The sequence below is a fragment of the Chamaea fasciata genome, unplaced genomic scaffold, assembly GCF_029207755.1.
Source record: "Chamaea fasciata isolate MVZ Bird 193981 ecotype frontalis unplaced genomic scaffold, bChaFas1.0.hap1 SCAF_25, whole genome shotgun sequence".
NCBI classification, from domain to species: Eukaryota; Metazoa; Chordata; class Aves; order Passeriformes; family Sylviidae; genus Chamaea; species Chamaea fasciata.
In genome coordinates, this window is record NW_027094110.1 from 2421654 (window position 1) to 2439716 (window position 18063).

Consider the following 18063-nt stretch of genomic DNA (forward strand, 5'->3'; position numbering starts at 1 on the left):
TTTAATGTTCCTCACCAGGTTTGAAGCATTTGAAATTTTGCCCCTCCGCTGTTTAATTCTCCGTTCCCAGGTCCAAAGTATTTTGAAATTTCGCCTCTCTGTAAGTCCCCGAGCTGCAGGAGCCCGGGCACTGCCCAGCACCGGGTGGGGGCAGATCCCACCCCTGCACCGACTCCCTGCGAGGCTCAGGACGGGCTGAAAACACGGAGATATTTCCCGGCAGAGCTGTCACGAGCTGCTCTAATTTATTCCCTTTCTGCGTGCTCCCGACCGGGTTAAACCCCGGGCTGGGAATCCGGCGATGATGCATCGCACAAAAACTTCCCCGGAGCTCCGTCCCCGCAGCGCCGAGAAACCCGGAGAGACAGAAAATGCTGCGAAAATCCCGGGAAAAGAGCGGGGAAAAGCCCGGCTCGGCTCGGCTCGGCTCGGGGGTGGTCGCGCTGCTGTGGGGGGACCCCTGGCCTGGGCACCCCCGGCTCGGCGGCTGCCGCGGCTTTTTGGGCTCCGGCAGCCCCGAGCCCGCGGCTGCTCTGGCTTCAGTGTGGGTGTACCCGGCTCCTGCTGAGCCCCTAAATCCTGCTGAGCTCCCCCAGACCCCCCTGAGCACCCCCTCCCCAGATCCTGCTGAGCCCCAAAATCCTGCTGAGCTCCCCCAGACCCTCCTGAGCACCCCCAGATCCTGCTGAGCTCCCCCAGACCCTCCTGAGCACCCCCAGATCCTGCTGAGCTCCCCCAGACCCTCCTGAGCACCCCCAGATCCTGCTGAGACCCTGCAGCTCCTTCTGCCTCAGCCTGGATCTCCTCAGTTCCTCCTGACTGCCCTCAGCTCCTTCATAATCATCCCTGAGCCCCCCCAGCTCCTCCTGAGCCCCCCAAACTCCTCCATCCTCAGCCCTGAACCCCCCCAGCTCCTCCTGAGACCCTAAACTCCTCTGTCCATCAGCTCTGAGGCCCCACAGCTCCTTCCAAGCCCCACGGCTGCTTCATAACCCTCCCTGAGCTCCCCAGCTTCTCCTGAACCCCCCCAAACTCCACCGTCCTCATCTCTGAACCTCCCAGCTCTTCCTGATCCACCCCAAATTCCTTCTGAGCCCCCCAAACTCCTCCATCCTCATCCCTGAACCTCCCAGCTCCTCCTGAGCCCCCCAAACTCCTCCCAAGCCCCCCAACTCCTCCATCCTCAGCCCTGAACCGCCCCCCAGCTCCTCCCAAGCCCCACAGCTCCTTAATAATCACCCCTGAGCCCCCCAGCTCTTCCTGATCCACCCCAAACTCCTCCATCCTCATCCCCGAGCCCCCCCAACTCCCACAACCCCCCCCCCAGACCCTCTCTGAGCCCCACAGCCGCTCTCAGCCCCCCCAAAAGCAGCAGCCCGGACCCCCCCACACACACTCTTTTCCCAGGGAACACGAGGTGCTGCTGCCCGTGGCACTTCAGACGATCCCAAAGGTCTTTCCCAGCCTTCCCAAACCCCGGAATTTTTGTGTGCGGTGGGAGTTCCTCACCCCCGCCCCCCCCCCCAGCCCGCAGCGATGCTCCCTCGGAGCGGAGAACAAAAGAGGGCAGCGGCTCCTCGGCGGCACCGCGGGCTCAGGGCAGCGGCTGCCCTGCCGCCAGGGGATTGTTCTGCTCCAAAAAAACCCAGGATTTCCAAGGAAAACGAGCGGCGGGTGTTCCCCCAGCGCGGCTGGGAACTCGCAGGGTGGGACAGGAGAGGAGGAGCGGCGCTGCCAGCGCGGCCCCGGGCGGTGTTAAAGGTGGTCCCTGGGTGGTCAGAGCTGCTTTGGAAGCTTTTGGGGTTTTTTTTTGGGGGGGGGGGGATTTCTGCAACCCCCACGTGCAGGCACGAAGGGATAAAGCTGGAGCCAGCAGGAGCGTGGCCCCGGACAAAGCCGGGTGAGCCCCGAGGGGACAGCGTCGCTGAGCCCCCAGACACACCGGGTCAGCTCGCAGGGACCCCCAAGGTGACGCCAGCTCCGTGCCAACAGCTGTGGCCACCCCGAGGGCCCTGAAAGTTTGTTCGGGTTTGTTGTTGGTGGGTTGGGATCCCCGAGCTGAGCACACGGAGGGCTGGGACAGCAGCGGCTTCCAGAGCCCGAAGTATCCCAGGGATTCCTCCCTCACATCCCAGGGATTCCCTCTTCGCATCCCAGGGATTCCCTTCTCACATCGCACCTGCATCCCAGAGATTCCTGTCACCTGCATCCCAGAGATTCATCTCACATCACCTGCATCCCAAAGATTCCCTCTGCACAGCCTATCTGTATCCCAGAGATTCCCTCCACACAGCCCAGTGCATCCCAGAGATTCCCTTTATCTGCATCCCAGAGATTCACCTCACACATCCCACCTGCACCCTAAAGATTCCCATCCCCCTCATCCCAAAGATTCCCTCCACACAGCCCACCTGTGTCCCAGAGATTCCCTCTGCACAGGCCACCTGCATCCCAAAGATTCCCCTCACCTGTATCCCAAAGATTCACCTCACACAGCCCAGTGCATCCCAGAGATTCACCTGTACCCTAGAGATTCCCTTCACCTGAACTCCAGAGATTCCCTCCACACAGCCCACCTGTATCCCAAAGATTTCCTCCACCTGCATCCCAGAGATTCCCTCCACACAGCCCACCTGTATCCCAAAGATTTCCTCCACCTGCATCCCAGAGATTCCCTCCACACAGCCCAGTGCATCCCAGGGGTTCCCTTTACCTGCATCCCAAAGATTCCCATCAAATGTATCCCAAAGATTCCCATCAAATGTATCCCAAAGATTTCCTTCACCTCTATCCCAACGATTCCCATCACCTGTATCCCAAAGATTCCCTTCACCTGTATCCCAAAGATTCCCATCACCTGTGCCCCCACAGGGATTCACTCTCCCACCCCACATCCTCACCAGGAAAATCCCAATCCCCGTGTCCCACCCCCAGGGATGCTCTGCCCCCGACACCGGCAGCAGCACGGACGGACTCCTCACTCCTCACCTTTTTTGGGGGTTTTGGATCCCCCAAAACCTCACCTGGGGGGTCAAACCACCCCCGAGCCACCTTCACCCCCCACGGCTGCTCAGCCCTGGAGAGTCCCGGTCCCAGCTGGGCACAAGGGACCCCAAAAAACCCCAAAATGATAAATAATTCCACTGAAAGAGCAGTTTTAAAATGTTCCCCTTCACAGGGATTTCAGCAAGCCCCAAAATTATAAATAATCCCACGAAAAAGAGTGGCTTTACCGTGCCTTCCTTCACGGGGACCCCAGAAAACCCCCGAATTAAATATAATCCCGCCAAAAAAAAAGTGGTTTTAACATGCTCCCCTTCCCGGGGACCCCAGAAAACCCCAAAATTATAAATATTTCCACCAAAAGAGTGGCTTTACCATGCCCCTGCTCCTGGGGACCCCAGAAAACCCCCAAATTAAAAATAACCCCACTGACAGAGCAGCTTTTACCCTGCTCCCTTTCCCGGGGACAGAAACCCGTCCCCTGCAGCCCATAAATGAAATTCAAACCCCTCCAGCACATAACAACTTTACGAGCTGCTCCATCTCCCCCATCCCGGCCTGCCAGGGCACAGATCCACCCCCCTGGAATAATGGACAATTCGGCAGGGAGACAAAAAGTCCAGAAATTCCCCTCAGGACATCTCAGAGCCCGGGATAAACTTCCCTGCGAGACGGATTTAGGGAGCTGGGAGGGTTTGGGTGGAAGTAAAAAAAAAAAAAAAAATCAAAGTAGGAGCTGAGCTTTTCCAAGGGAGGAAAAAAGGGGATTTAAATCAAAAAAGTTGGGGATTTTTGCTCTTCTGGGAAGGGGGAGGTGGCGGTTCTGGTGCCACGGGAGGGGCACAAATCAGCGCGAAGGGAGAAGGATGGTGGTGAAAATGTGTCAAGGAAACCTGTCCTGAGCCCGCCAGCGGTTGTCAAAGGCCGGCTGCTATTTTTAACGGCACAAAAGCCTCCGGAAAAAAAAAAAAATTGCCGGGTTTCAAAAAGGAAAAGAGGAAAAATAAAAAAAAGAAAAGAAAAAAGAAAAAAAGAGAGGAAAAAAAATAAAAAGAACTGTATCAGTGTCACCGGAATGGATCCTGCACCAAATGGAATTGAAGCGAGAGGAAAGTGCAGGAATTACAAACAGGAGTTACCGGGAGAGAGGAGAGGGAGGGACGAAAAAAAAAAAAAAATCACATTAACCGAGCTAATTCTCCCTTTTTTTCACTCCTTAAATCCATCCCTCGTGCTTTTCCTGAGCCCAGGGAGATGAAACCGAGACTCCAACAACACGGGCAGCGATTTTTTTCCCGGGGCAGCATCATTCGTTCCTCCCTGGCACCGACCCCCTGGAAATCGTTAATCAGAGGTGGAAACCGCCGCCGGATTCTGTTTATTTCGCTTTTTTTTCGCCCTAAAACCGCTCCTCGCAGCACCCGCTAAACTTCAACTCGCTGAGGTTTTTCAGCTCTCGAGGGGTGGGGGGAAAAAAAAAAATCCCCCAGTTCCCCCCCAAATCTGCGCCCGGAGCCCGGGTGGCTCCGGGAATGTCGCCGCGGCGGCGACAAGGTTTGTCCCGGCCAAGCGACAAGAGTTCAGCGCTGTCCCCGCTTCCGAACCCTCTCTCTCAGGTCGTGCGCTGTCGCGACAGTGTCGCGGCGTTTGTGCCTCTCCGTGTGGCACCGGCAGAGTTTTCCTGCTCGGCGCCGGCCCTGCAGGGGTGGCCGGAGCCATGGTGTCCCCAGGCCAGGTGTCCCCTGTCCCCGCAGGGACACCGGGGAGGGTGGGATGCAGCCGAGTGTCACCTGGGGACGGGGATGAGGGACAGGGACAAGAGGCGGCGACAAGGGGGTCCCCAACCCGCCCCGAGCAGGGCACAGCCGTGTCCCCGCCCCGGGACACACGCGGCTCTGTCCGTCTGTCCCTGCGCCCCGCGGGGACACCCCCGGACCGCTCCGGGGGGGGGACTGTCGCCTGTGTCCCCTCTGTCCCCAGATGTGCCGGGGCAGAGCCCGGAGGTTCGCGGTGGGACGGAGCCAAAAATCCCCGGTGGGGTCGTGGGATTAACCCTTCTCCTGCCGGGATTAACCCCTCTCCTGCCGGGCTCCCCTGGGCTCTCGGAGCGGAGTTCGCAGCCCCGAACTTCGCGGCTGAGCGGGGCCGGACCCCGCGCCTCTTCCCCCCTTTTCCCTTCTCCTCTTCAAGCCCAGGAGCTCTGGGGGGGTTCTCCCTTCGGTTCCCCCCAGCCGCGACCCCCGAGGATGTTCCTCGATCCCCGGGAGTGTTCCCGACCCCGCAGGGTGCTCGGCTCCCGGGACTGTGCCGGTGCCCCCCGGGGCTGTCTGTGATCCCCGGGGCTGTCTGTGCCCCCCGGAGTTGTCCCGGTGCCCCCCGGAGTTGTCCCGGTGCCCCCGGGGCTGTCCCGGTGCCCCCCGGGGCTGTCCCGGTGCCCCCCGGCCGCACTCACGGTTCCGCTGCGCTGCCTCTCCGAGCCCCGGTACCGCCGCCCCGGTGCCGCCGGTGCCGGTGCCGGTGCCGCCGGTGCCGCCGGTGCTGTCCCCGGTGCCGCCGCGGGCTCCGCCACCTCCGCCGCGCCCGCCTCAGGTCCGCTCCATGTCCCCAGCGCCTCCGCTGGGAGCTGCCCCGGCGCCGGGCGGAGAGAGGGAGGCAGGAGGAGGAGGAGGAGGAGGAGGAGGAGGAGGAGGAGGAGGAGGAGGAGGGACACCGGTCCAGCCAGCCAGCAAGCGGCTCCGGGGCGGCCCCTGCGCCCCGTCCCCTCCCCTGGGGACCCGCCGGGGACACGCGTGTGACAGCGCCGGCGGCTCCGCGCTCTGCCCGGAGCTCCGCCGGAGGCCGAGACCCCCCCAAAGGCTGGGAGAACCTCGGAGGGGTCTTGGGGGACACCCCTGAGCTCCCCCCGCGCCCCGGGGGCGGCAGGGACGGGACCCTCCCCGCTCCGAGCCGTGCCTGGATTTTGGAGAGCCCAGCCCACATTCCCCGGGCGGGCGGGGGGTCCCAAAAATCACAGCGCGCCCCCAAAACTCGGCTTCCAACTTCCCACATCACCCCAAATTTACTCCCTCGCCGTGCTGGTTCATCCCCCACCTCCTCTTTCCCTGAGAATTCCTCACCGGACCGTTCCTGACCGTTCCACAAATCCCAAAAATTCCCCGAGGAACCCCCGAATGGGGCCGGGAGACGCTCCCTGATCAAACCCGGGAGGGCGAAGGTGGGAGCGGCAGCGGAAACCTCACCTGGGCCGGGAGGGAAACCTCAGCAGGTGGAGGAACAAAGGGGGAATCCATCCTCGCCGGCAGCTTTTCCCTGGCACAGCTTTTCCCTGGATCCCAGCCCGGCCCCATTGTGAAGGGCAGCCCGAGTGGAACCGGTTCCCATTGTGGCCGCACTTCGGGAATTCTTCCCACTCCCGTGTTTGCCAGCTCGGCTCGTGGCCAGCGTGGAAACTTCCTGATGCCCCAAATCAATCATCCGCCGGCCCTATAAACGCCCCAAAGGTGAGGCCCTCTGAGCTCACCCCCCCTGGAGCCTCTCCGAGCTCCCAAACTCTCGGGTTTGGGATTTTCAAATGGGTTTTGCTGATTAAAACCCCCGAAAACATCTCCAGGTTCCTTCTCCAGGTGCAACGTTTTTCCTGGTGGGAATCCCAAAAGGGTTTCCCCCTTTTTCCAATCCCAAAAGGGTTTCCCCATTTTTCCAATCCCAAAAAGGGATTGGATTTGTTTTTCATCATTAATTTCAGGGAAACAATTAAGGCAGGGGAATAAACAAATAATTAGGGGAATAAATAGGGAAGTAACTTTAGGGAAACCCACGGAATCATTCTTTTAAAGGTTAAAATACCCAAGGATTAAGCGCTGCTAAACCCTTTTTGTTGTTTGTTTTGTGCCCCATGGCAAGGCTGGCACGGAGCAAGGGGAACGACTGGCAGCCCCCCAGCTGGACGGACAGACGGACAGATGGACACCATTCCCACACTGGCCTTGTGATGGAAAACCGGGAGCTCGGTTGGATCCACAAGGATTTTCCTACCTGGGGACAACTCAGGATCTCCCCACGCCCCCAAATCCAGCGCCCCGCGTGGCTCTGCCCACTCCAGCAGCTCCCGGGAATCCCGAGGGGATAAAATCTGGGAATTCCATCACCTGCCCTTCCCCAAGGGGATAAAATCCTGGAATTCCCTCACCTGCCCTTCCCCAAGGAGATAAAATCCTGGAATTCCATCACCTGCCCTTCCCCAAGGAGATAAAATCTGGGAAATCCATCACTCCACTTCCTGAGGGGATAAAATCTGGGAATTCCATCACCTGCCTTCCTCAAGGAGATAAAATCTGGGAATTCTATCACCCGCCTTCCAGAGGGGATAAAATCCTGGAATTCCCTCACCTGCCTTCCCGAGGGGATAAAATCCCTTCCAGGGGAGCCCAGGGGGGTGGCTTGGACCGGCCACTGTTGACAAGGAACTTTTTTTTCTTTTTTTTTTTCTTTTTTTTTTCTTTTTTTTTTCTTTTTTTTTTTCTTTTTTTTTTTCCCTTTTTTTTCTTTTCCTGCCGTGAAACCTTTAAAATGTTGTGTCAACACGGAAGGGTTGTTTATGTTTCAGCAGCCGGGAAAGTTCCCATTGACTCCGGGCTCTTTCCTCCCCCACACCGTTATTTTCTTCCCTGGGAATTTCTTTTTTTATTTTTTCCAGGTTTTTTTTTTTTTTTTCCACTCAAGGGCAGGAGAGAAGAGATCGAGCCGCTGGGATTTGGAAATAGGGGGAGTGGGCTGCACCCACAGACCCCAAACCCTAAAGGGGCTCAGTGAAACATTCCCATTAAACCCAGCGAAACATTCCCATTTAAACTCAGTGAAACATCCAATTGAACTCAGTGGAACATTCCCGTTTAAACCAGTGGAACACTCCCATTAAAACCAGTGAAACATTCCTATTAAAACCAGTGAAACACTCCCATGAAAACCAGTAGAACATTCCATTAACACCAGTGGAACATTCCCATTAACACCAGTAGAACATTCCCATTTAAACCAGTAGAACACTCCCATTCAAACCAGTGGAACATTCCCATTAAAACCAGTGGAACATTCCCGAATTCCCATTCCCAGCTGCAGAAACAGGCCCAGAGAGGACGGGGCAGGACCCCGAGGCAGCTCCCCCCCCTCCCCAGCTGAGGGGACGCCTTGTCCCAGTGCCACCCCTCGCACGGACAGCCTGGCGTGTCCCCAAAGCCACCAGCCCCTCTGTGTCACCCCCTGACCCCCAGAGGCCTCAGGACGGGGGGGGGTTATGGGGGACCCGCGTCCCCCCCTGGCTGTGCTGCCCCCAAGGTCCCCAAAGCCACTCCAGGGGTCCCCAAACCGGACAGGGACATAATTCCCAAAGGGGAATTCCGGGGACACGCGTGACGGAGCCAAAGAGGGAGCGGGAGCTTTGTTGGGGTCGCCAGGGCAGCAGCCGGCCTGGACTTTCACTTTCCTTTCCTTCCTGCCCTCTGGACCTGCTGGACATTCCCAGGACCTGCTGGAGACTCCCAGGATGTCCTGGACATCCCCAGCTGGACAGCCCCAGGATCTGCTGGACATCCCCAGGATCTGCTGGACATCCCCAGGACCCGCTGGACACCTCCAGGACCTTCTGGACATCCTCAGAACCTGCTGGAGATCTCCAGGACCTCCTGGACATCCTCAGGACTCACTGGTCACCCCCAGGACCTCCTGGACACCCCCAGGACCTGCTGGACATCTCCAGGACCACAGGGATGAGGTGCCGGGATGGACACGGTGGCACAGACCCCGTCCCCGTCTCCGTCCCTTCAGACGGCGACCCGCCCAGCTCCTGCTCCCACCTGGCTGCACCTGGGCAATGCCGCAGGACCATTTCCCGGCCTCCCATCCCTCCTGCAGCTCTCCCCGGGCAGCAGGAAGCCGGGACAATGGCTGCAGGGCCGGCCGAGCCCGAGGGGCCAGCGCTGCCGGGGCAGGGGGCAGCAGGGGACAGGCACGGCCGCACCTCACCTTCCTTTTTCCCAAGCCCTGCCCGGAGGCCCGGGAGCGCTGGGAGCCGAGCCCGGGGCCGGCTGGAGGCCGCGGGATCCCCGGGGCTGGGTCACGCCGAGGCTGCGCGCAACGGGCCGGGCCCCTTCGGAACCGGCCCGAGGGGGCAAAGCCGCGGGAACAAACCCGGCCAAGCTTCCTGCACGGAAACGCAGCCTTTGTCTGGGAACGGGCACGGGCCGGGCGCCTCGGCGGGCTGGGAACGGCCCCGGGGACCCGCCGAGGGGTCCCCGCAGCGCTCCCGGGTCCCCACGGACAGTCCCGTGTCCCTCAGCCATTCCTGTGTCCCCACGGCCACTCCCGTGTCCCCACGGCCATTCCTGTGTCCCCACAGCCATTCCTGTGTCCCCATGGCCAGTCCCGTGTCCCTCAGCCATTCCCGTGTCCCCACGGCCAGTCCCATGTCCCTCAGCCATTCCTGTGTCCCCACAGCCACTCCCGTGTCCCCACAGCCATTCCTGTGTCCCCACAGCCATTCCTGTGTCCCCATGGCCAGTCCCGTGTCCCCACGGCCATTCCTGTGTCCCCACGGCCACTCCCGTGTCCCCTCAGCCATTCCTGTGTCCCCACAGCCATTCCTGTGTCCCCATGGCCAGTCCCGTGTCCCCACGGCCATTCCTGTGTCCCCACGGCCACTCCCGTGTCCCCACGGCCATTCCTGTGTCCCCACAGCCACTCCCGTGTCCCCACAGCCATTCCTGCGTCCCCTCAGCCATTCCTGTGTCCCCACAGCCAGTCCCGTGTCCCCACAGCCATTCCTGTGTCCCCACGGCCACTCCCGTGTCCCCACAGCCATTCCTGTGTCCCCACGGCCACTCCCGTGTCCCCACAGCTACTCCTGTGTCCCCTCAGCCATTCCTGTGTCCCCATGGCCAGTCCCATGTCCCTCAGCCATTCCTGTGTCCCCACGGCCAGTCCCGTGTCCCCATGGCCAGTCCCGTGTCCCCACGGCCAGTCCCGTGTCCCCACGGCCATTCCTGTGTCCCCATGGCCATTCCTGTGTCCCCATGGCCAGTCCCGTGTCCCCACGGCCATTCCTGTGTCCCCATGGCCATTCCTGTGTCCCCTCATGGGAACTCCATTCCCACGTTCCTCAGCCATTCCTGCATCCCCAAAGCCACTCCCGTGTCCCTCAGCCATTCCCGTGTCCCCACGGCCAGTCCCGTGTCCCCACGGCCAGTCCCGTGTCTCCTCAGCCGTGTCCTCACGGGAGTGGAGTTCCCGTGTCCCCAAAGCCACTCCTGTGTCCCTCAGCTATTCCCATGTCCCCTCACCTGTATCCTCACGGGAGCTCCATTCCCGTGTCCCCAAAGCCACTTCTGTGTCCCTCAGTGACTCCCGTGTCCCTCAGCCATTTCCATGTCCCTCTATCAATTCCCATGTCCCCACGGCCAGTCCCATGTCCCCTCACCCGTGTCCTCATGGGAACTCCATTCCCGTGTCCCCAAAGCCACTCCTGTGTCCGTCTATCCCTTCCCGTGTCCCCTCAGTTGTTCCCATGATCCTGCCTTGTGTCCCACCCATGAAAATCCCGGGATGATGCAGTGGAGGCGCTGCCACTGCCCACGAGGTCACTGTCACCCACCCCCAAGGGCCATCAGCTGGTGTGGTGGCACTGGCCAGTGTCCAGCACCCCAAATCCATCTCCCAGCACCCCAAAACCAGTTGCCCTCCTGGCTCACCCCACCCCTGGCCACCCTGGAGGTCCCCACGTGTCCCCCCCGGTTGTGACACCGCTTGTGCCAACCCAGGGACATCCAGCTCCAAGCAGGGATTGGGAGCAAATCGGCTCCTCTGGGACTCGATTCTCAACCTGGTTTTCACCCAGGCGGTTGGGATTGTCCCCCCTGTCCCTGTCCCTGTCCCCAGCACCAGGGGCCAGCCCAGCCACACACACGGCAAAGTCACCGCGGGATGGGGGGTGACACAGCCAGCATGGCACTGTCCCCACAGCCAGGATGGCACTGTCCCCACAGCCAGCATGGCACTGTCCCCACAGCCAGGATGGCACTGTCCCCACAGCCAGCCCGGCACTGTCCCCACAGTCAGCCTGGCACTGTCCCCACAGCCAGGCTGGCACTGTCCCCACAGCCAGCCCGGCACTGTCCCCACAGCCAGCATGGCACTGTCCCCACAGTCAGGATGGCACTGTCCCCACAGCCAGGATGGCACTGTCCCCACAGCCAGCCTGGCACTGTCCCCACAGCCAGCCCGGCACTGTCCCCACAGCCAGGCTGGCATTGTCCCCACAGTCAGCCTGGCACTGTCCCCACAGCCAGGCTGGCACTGTCCCCACAGTCAGCATGGCACTGTCCCCACAGACAGGATGGCACTGTCCCCACAGCCAGGATGACACTGTCCCCACAGCCAGGATGGCACTGTCCCCACAGTCAGCATGGCACTGTCCCCACAGCCAGCATGGCACTGTCCCCACAGTCAGCCCGGCACTGTCCCCACAGACAGGATGGCACTGTCCCCACAGCCAGCATGGCACTGTCCCCACAGCCAGCCCGGCACTGTCCCCACAGCCAGGATGGCACTGTCCCCACAGCCAGCCCGGCACTGTCCCCACAGCCAGCATGGCACTGTCCCCACAGCCAGGCTGGCACTGTCCCCACAGTCAGCCCGGCACTGTCCCCACAGTCAGCATGGCACTGTCCCCACAGCCAGGATGGCACTGTCCCCACAGCCAGGCTGGCACTGTCCCCACAGCCAGCATGGCACTGTCCCCACAGCCAGGACAGCACTGTCCCCACAGCCAGGAAGGCACTGTCCCCACAGCCAGCCCGGCACTGTCCCCACAGCCAGGACAGCACTGTCCCCACAGCCAGGAAGGCACTGTCCCCACAGCCAGGATGGCACTGTCCCCACAGCCAGGATGGCACTGTCCCCACAGTCAGGATGGCACTGTCCCCACAGCCAGCATGGCACTGTCCCCACAGCCAGGATGGCACTGTCCCCACAGCCAGCATGGCACTGTCCCCACAGCCAGGATGGCACTGTCCCCACAGTCAGCATGGCACTGTCCCCACAGCCAGCATGGCACTGTCCCCACAGCCAGGATGGCACTGTCCCCACAGCCAGGACAGCACTGTCCCCACAGCCAGGAAGGCACTGTCCCCACAGCCAGGATGGCACTGTCCCCACAGCCAGGATGGCACTGTCCCCACAGTCAGCCCGGCACTGTCCCCACAGCCAGGATGGCACTGTCCCCACAGCCAGGATGGCACTGTCCCCACAGCCAGGAAGGCACTGTCCCCACAGCCAGCATGGCACTGTCCCCACAGCCAGGATGGCACTGTCCCCACAGTCAGCCCGGCACTGTCCCCACAGCCAGCATGGCACTGTCCCCACAGCCAGCCTGGCACTGTCCCCACAGTCAGCCTGGCACTGTCCCCACAGCCAGCATGGCACTGTCCCCACAGCCAGCCCGGCACTGTCCCCACAGCCAGGATGGCACTGTCCCCACAGCCAGCCCGGCACTGTCCCCACAGCCAGCCCGGCACTGTCCCCACAGCCGTGCCCAGGCCGCGGGGCATTGGTGGCAGCGGGGCACGGAGCTGGAGAGACGCGTGGGGGGGGACAGAGGGACAGGGAGGGACAGAGGAGGGCCACAGGGACAGTGGTGGGGACAGAAGGACAGGGGAGGGACACAGGGACAGAGGAGGGACACAGGGACAGAGGAGGGACAGAGGGGACGGCCGGACCACACAGCGGGCCCGGCGGGGGCGCGGCCGGGGGGCAGCGGGGGCCGAGCTGCGCCCCGACCTCCCCCGGGACCCGAGCCCGGCGCTGTCGCTTCAAAGGCGACACCGGGGTTGTCACCCTGGGCCAGCCCGGCTCCGGGGGAGACCCGGTGCCACCCACGGCCCAGCCCCTCAGGGGGGCTTCTCTTGTCCCCCCGCCTTTGTTTCGTGTTTAGTGCTTTTGTTCCCCCCTCTTTGGTGCTTTGTTCCAGCTCGTCCTTTGTTCCGACGCCTTTGGTTTCTCTTCCCTTTGATGCTTTGTCACTCCCTTCATCTTGGTGCTTTTCTTTCCCCCCCCCCCCTTTTTTTTTTTTCGGTTTGTTTTCGGTTTTTTGGGGTTTTGTTTTTAAGCTGGCTCTTGGATTTTTGGGGGATTTTATTGGGCTCTTTTTTGTTGTTGTTGTTGTTTTTCTCTGTCCTGGCCTTGGCATTTTTCTCCTTTCTCCTGCCTCGTCCACTCCTCGGGTCACATGGACTGGGCCCGGATTGTCTCCAAATCCCCATTTGTCTTGTTTTGGTGCCGCCTGCATTTCCCTGCTTTTATGTCCTTTTTCTTTTTTTTCTTTTTTTTTTTTTTTTTTTTTTTTTTGTCTTAAGAGACTCTCAGCGATTTCTTCTCCCCGGCTGCTGAGGGAAGAGCGGGGGGCTCTGGGCTTAATTAATTAGCGAGTGTAATCTTTAGCTGCGGGATGTGCAGAGCATCATTACGGCTGTCATTAGGGCGTTGAGGGTTAGCCAGGGTTTAAATACCAGCTAATTGCAGCCAAGAGCTCCCGACTCCGAAAAAAAAAAAAAAAAAATCCAGCGGGAGCAGCCGCGATTTTGGGGAGAAAATTCCCGACAGGGAGGAGAAGAAACAGGAGCCCCCAGTGGGTAAAAGGTTGCTGGGAGTAAGGAGTTCCTTGATGTGTCCTAAAAATACCCCAAAATCGTCACTTTAGGGGTGTTAAATGTCACTTCGGGAGGGTAGCGCCAGCTCGGGGACAAAGGCGATGCCAGGGGAGGATGGAGAGGGTCCAGCCGCCTCCAGGGGCGATTTTTCCCGGCTCCCATCACCCAGCAGGTCCAAGGCACCCTTTGGATGCGGGAATTCGGGATTGGGACGGGCTCGGGGAGGGCTGGAGCAGCCCCGCGGCTGCTGCTGCCGCAGCTCGGGGCGGTGGCACGGAGGGGACAAGGGACTTTGATCTCAACAACCGTCCCCCCCCCCCGCCCCCCATCGGGGCACGTGCGCGGAGCCCACCACAAAAATCAGATACCGGCATTTGGAGCCGTTTTCTTTTCCCCCCCAGAACGGCTCCGATCGCGGCGGCTTCGCTTCGATTTCAGCGCCCCAAATCCCCCCCTCCCCGCCTTGCCAACCCTCAACCTCTGCTCGGATGTCGCATCAACCCCCGAAGCGAACCCAGGATCCTTTTTTGGGGCGCCCCAAACCCCACCCCGTCCCCGATCCCGCAAGTTTCGAGCAGCTGGCGCTGCTCCCCGGCTGCCGAGGGGAGGAAACGGCCAAAAAATAGCAACAGGATGTGCCCCCAGATAAGGTGATCGATATCAGAGAGCGCCGCTGTTTTCAGCCCAGCTGCTCGAGCCGAGCCGTGCAGGAGATCGGCCCCGATAGGGGCGGCCCCGGCCCCTCGACACCCCGAATTCTGCCCTCCCCGCTCGGTTTTTGGTAACCCGGTGACGTCCTCGAGGGTTTTGTTTTTTTTGGGTTTTTTTTTTTTTTGGAGGGAGGAGGGGGAGGGTTTTGGGGTGGGGGAAAAGGCTGGAGGGTTCTGCAGGGAGATTTGTGGGGTCGGGGTGGATCGGGAGGGGTCTGGGTCCCCCAGAATTCTGGGGGTGAGCCGTTACCCGCAGCACGGCGTTCCCGGGATGAGGCAGGCAGTGGGAAGGGTCCAGAGGAGGATTTTTTTGGGGGGGAACAGCTGGGTGACGCCTCCGTGATCCCACAAATGAGCGCAGGCACGGCCGCAGCTCTCCGTGGGAGAGCAGCCTCCTCCCCTGGCTCATCCCGAGGGTGAGGAATTCCAGGGAATTCCCCACAGGGAGGAGAAGACACAGGAGCCCCCAGGGGAGAAAAGGCTGCTGGGAGCAAGGAGTGCGTTCATGTCTCCCCCCCATAAAAACCCCAAATCGTCACTTCGGGGGTGTTAAATGTCACTTTGGGAGACAGAACCCAGGGCAGCGCCAGCCCAGGGGCAAAGGGAGAGGATGGAGAGGGTTCAGCTGCCTCGAGGGTGGCGATTGCTCCCATCACCCAACAGGGCCAAAGAACCCTTTGGATGCGGGAATTCGGTGGGAATTTGGGGCACACAGCAACTCCAAACAGCTCCCGCCGGCCCCAATCCCACAAGGAAAACCGGGAGCTGCCCCGTCCTCCCTTCCCGTGGCTCCGGGAGTGCCAAAACCCGGGCTCGGCGGTGCCAAGGATCAGCCAGGACATCCCGGGGACATCCGCACCCTCCTCAGAGCCGTGACCCGCACATTGCCCCCCCAGACTGTGTCCCCGGTGCCAGGGCGCCGTGCCAGCCCAGCCAGCACCTCCAGAGCTTAAAAAACCCCAAAGCGCCGCCAACAAAAGGAGCCGGCAAACCCCATCCCGCAGGTCCGCCCGGGCTCGCTTCAAATGCAAACTGCGGGCCCATAAACCCCGGATCGCCCGTCCTAAACACCCCCCCGGGCTGCCTGGTGGCCTTGATGCCACCACCTCCCGTGGCATTGTCACCGAAATCACCCTCAGCTCGCTCTGCCCCGTCCTCCAAAGGGCTGAACCTGCTTTTGATGGCAGAGCTGGCACCGCGAAGGCAAAAAAAAAAAAAACCACCCTAAAAAAAATTCCCCCCAACCCTGATCTCTGTATCTGCAGCCATGCAAGGAATATTGTTCGGCGCAGCACAAAAGCATCCCTGAAAATAGAAGCGCCAGGGCCAGGCCTGCCAGTGGCTGTGTGAGATAACGTCTACTTGCAAACAGTGTGTCTTTGTGCCGCTGTCACTGTCCCCATTGTTCAGGAGCCCATTGCCTCGGGGATATTGTTCCCTCCTTTTGTCTCAGCCCGGCTCCTTTTTGTTTGACTTTACTTTACCATTTCATTCCTCTCCTTTGTGGCGCCGTTCTTGCTTTTGTCTCTCTCTCTCTCTCTCTCTCTGCCTTTTCTCTCGCTGATTTGTATTTAGCGATTGTTCCCGGCTCGCTGCGAGCACAAAGTGCTCCGGGCTCTTTTCTCACTCCATTCATTCCCTATTCAGGTGCGTTTGTTTGCCTATAGGTACCGGCAGGAGAAGGGATTTGGGAGGGGGATGAGGGATTTTGGGGGGTCCTGGAGGCTGTTGGTGGCCTTTGGGGACAGCCAGGCCCTCGTGTCCCCCATCCCAGCGACAAAAAGACCACCGGGAAAAGGAGAAATGAGACCCCAAAAGGAGAAATTACACCCAAAAATGACAAGTGAGACCCCAAAAGGACAAATGAGATCCCAAAAAGGACAGATGAGACCCCAGAAAGGACAGATGAGACCCCAAAAAGGACAGATGAGACCCCAAAAGGACAGATGAGACCCCAAAAGGAGAAATTACACCCCAAAAAGGACAAATGAGACCCCAAAAAGGACAAATGAGACCCCAAAAAGGAGCGGCCCGGGATGCTGACAGGGACAGGGACACGGGGGTGGCCCCGCAGAGGTGACCGGGCCCGGTGCCACCCGGGCTGAGCGCCAGCCCCGAGCGATCCCGACCCTGGAACTGCCGATCCCGACTCCCCACAGCCCTGGATCTCCCCCATCCCTGGCTTTTGGGAGCCTGTGGAGGGCATTCCATGCGGCTGTGACCTCCCAGAGGGACCCTGGGGGTGGCACCAGGGTGGGCACAGGGTGGGACAGCGGGGAGGGATTCACCCCCCGGCTGCTCGTGGGGACATCGCGGGTGGCTGGAGGTGACCTGGGGACACCCGGGCAGCGGCCCCGAGGCTCCCGGAGGGTGGGGGACACGGACCTGCAGGGCGCAGGGCGGGCTCGCTCCCAACGCCACGAGGAGGAAGAGGAGGAGGAGGAGGAGGAGGATTCCTCAGGGCCACCCCCGGAGACAACAAAGCCCCGCTGTTCCCCGGGCACGGCCCGCGTGACCCGACGGGACTTTTCCATCCCCTCCCCGCCGCCCAAACCCCGAGGATGGAAGGGAAACCTCCTCCTCCTCCTCCTCCTCAGCCGGGCACACCCCACGCGAACGGGAGAGGTCCCCGAGACTCACCCCGGAGCAAGGGACGGAGCGGGACCAGGGGACAGCGAGCGGCGACCGCGGTGGCTGCTCGGGGCCAGCGGAGCCCCCGGGCCCGGGCGCTCCCGGGGCGGCGGGGGGGGCGTGCCTGGGAACGGAGGGAGCGGACCCGGGGCCATTGTCTCATTGTTCGGGCTTCAAAAGGACAATGGGGCATTGTTGTCCCCGGGGATCCCATTGTTTGCTTTCCCTGCAGATCCCGGAGCTTTGCCGAGGGCCGGCTCCGTGTGTGGGACGCTGGAGAGCAACGAGGCAGGAATGTTTCCTCCCACACCCTCCCCCCGGTTTTTGGGGTTTGGGGTGGGTTTTTTTTGGCATTTCTCCCGGCGTAAAAAGGTTCGGCAGGGCCCGGGCAGAGGGGCTGGGGGCGCCCAGAGACCCCCAGAGCCCGCAGGGATGGGCTGAGAGCGCGGGAAATCCATCCCTCCATCCCTGCGGGTTCCCAACACCCGGCCGGGATTCTGGTGGGCCACGAACCAGGCTCTGCCCTCAGGAGCATCCACCGGGCGATATCCCGATTTTCCGGCCTCCCCCAGACCCAAACCTCGCCCGGCACGGCCGGCTTTGGCTCCTGCAGCGCCCAGGAAAATCCCACTGGGACCGCAAAAATCGCGCGGGGAGGGACGGCCCGGCCCGGAGCGCTCCCGGGGCCGCTTCCCGGGCTCATTCCCGCGGCTGCTGCCTCGGGAAAATTAAATTGTGGCGCCGGGAAAAGGCTGGGGGAGGGGGAAGGAGCCGGGAAGGAGCGGAATTCCAGGAGCGGGGAAGAGGAGGGGAAGGAGTAGAATTCCAGGTGTGAGGAAGGAGCGGGGAAGAAATGGGGAAAGAATTCCAGGAGCAGGGAAGGAGCAGAATTCCAGGAGCGGGGAAGGAGAGGGAAAGGAGCAGAATTCCAGGAGTATTCCAGCCCGAGGGATGGATAGAGCAGGACAGGGCTCCGCTGTGCCCAGGGACACCCGCGCTGCTCCCAAGGGCCGGGAAAAGCA

The 18063-nt window shown here is 61.1% G+C and overlaps 1 protein-coding gene across 2 annotated transcripts in view; it reads right to left on the reverse strand.

Moving 5' to 3' along the window:
* The window catches only part of SOX13 (SRY-box transcription factor 13), a 39517-nt gene extending 22418 nt beyond the window's left edge, over nucleotides 1-17099 (reverse strand). Inside the window, exon 1 of one of the 2 annotated variants that reach the window (XM_066203816.1) lies at nucleotides 17051-17099. The gene's annotated coding sequence lies outside the window, so the exon portion shown is untranslated. Of the gene's footprint in view, nucleotides 1-5455; nucleotides 5644-17050 lie in introns of those variants that run through there. The other variant, XM_066203815.1, reaches the window with a different exon arrangement.
* Between the last annotated feature and the right edge of the window lie 964 nt (nucleotides 17100-18063).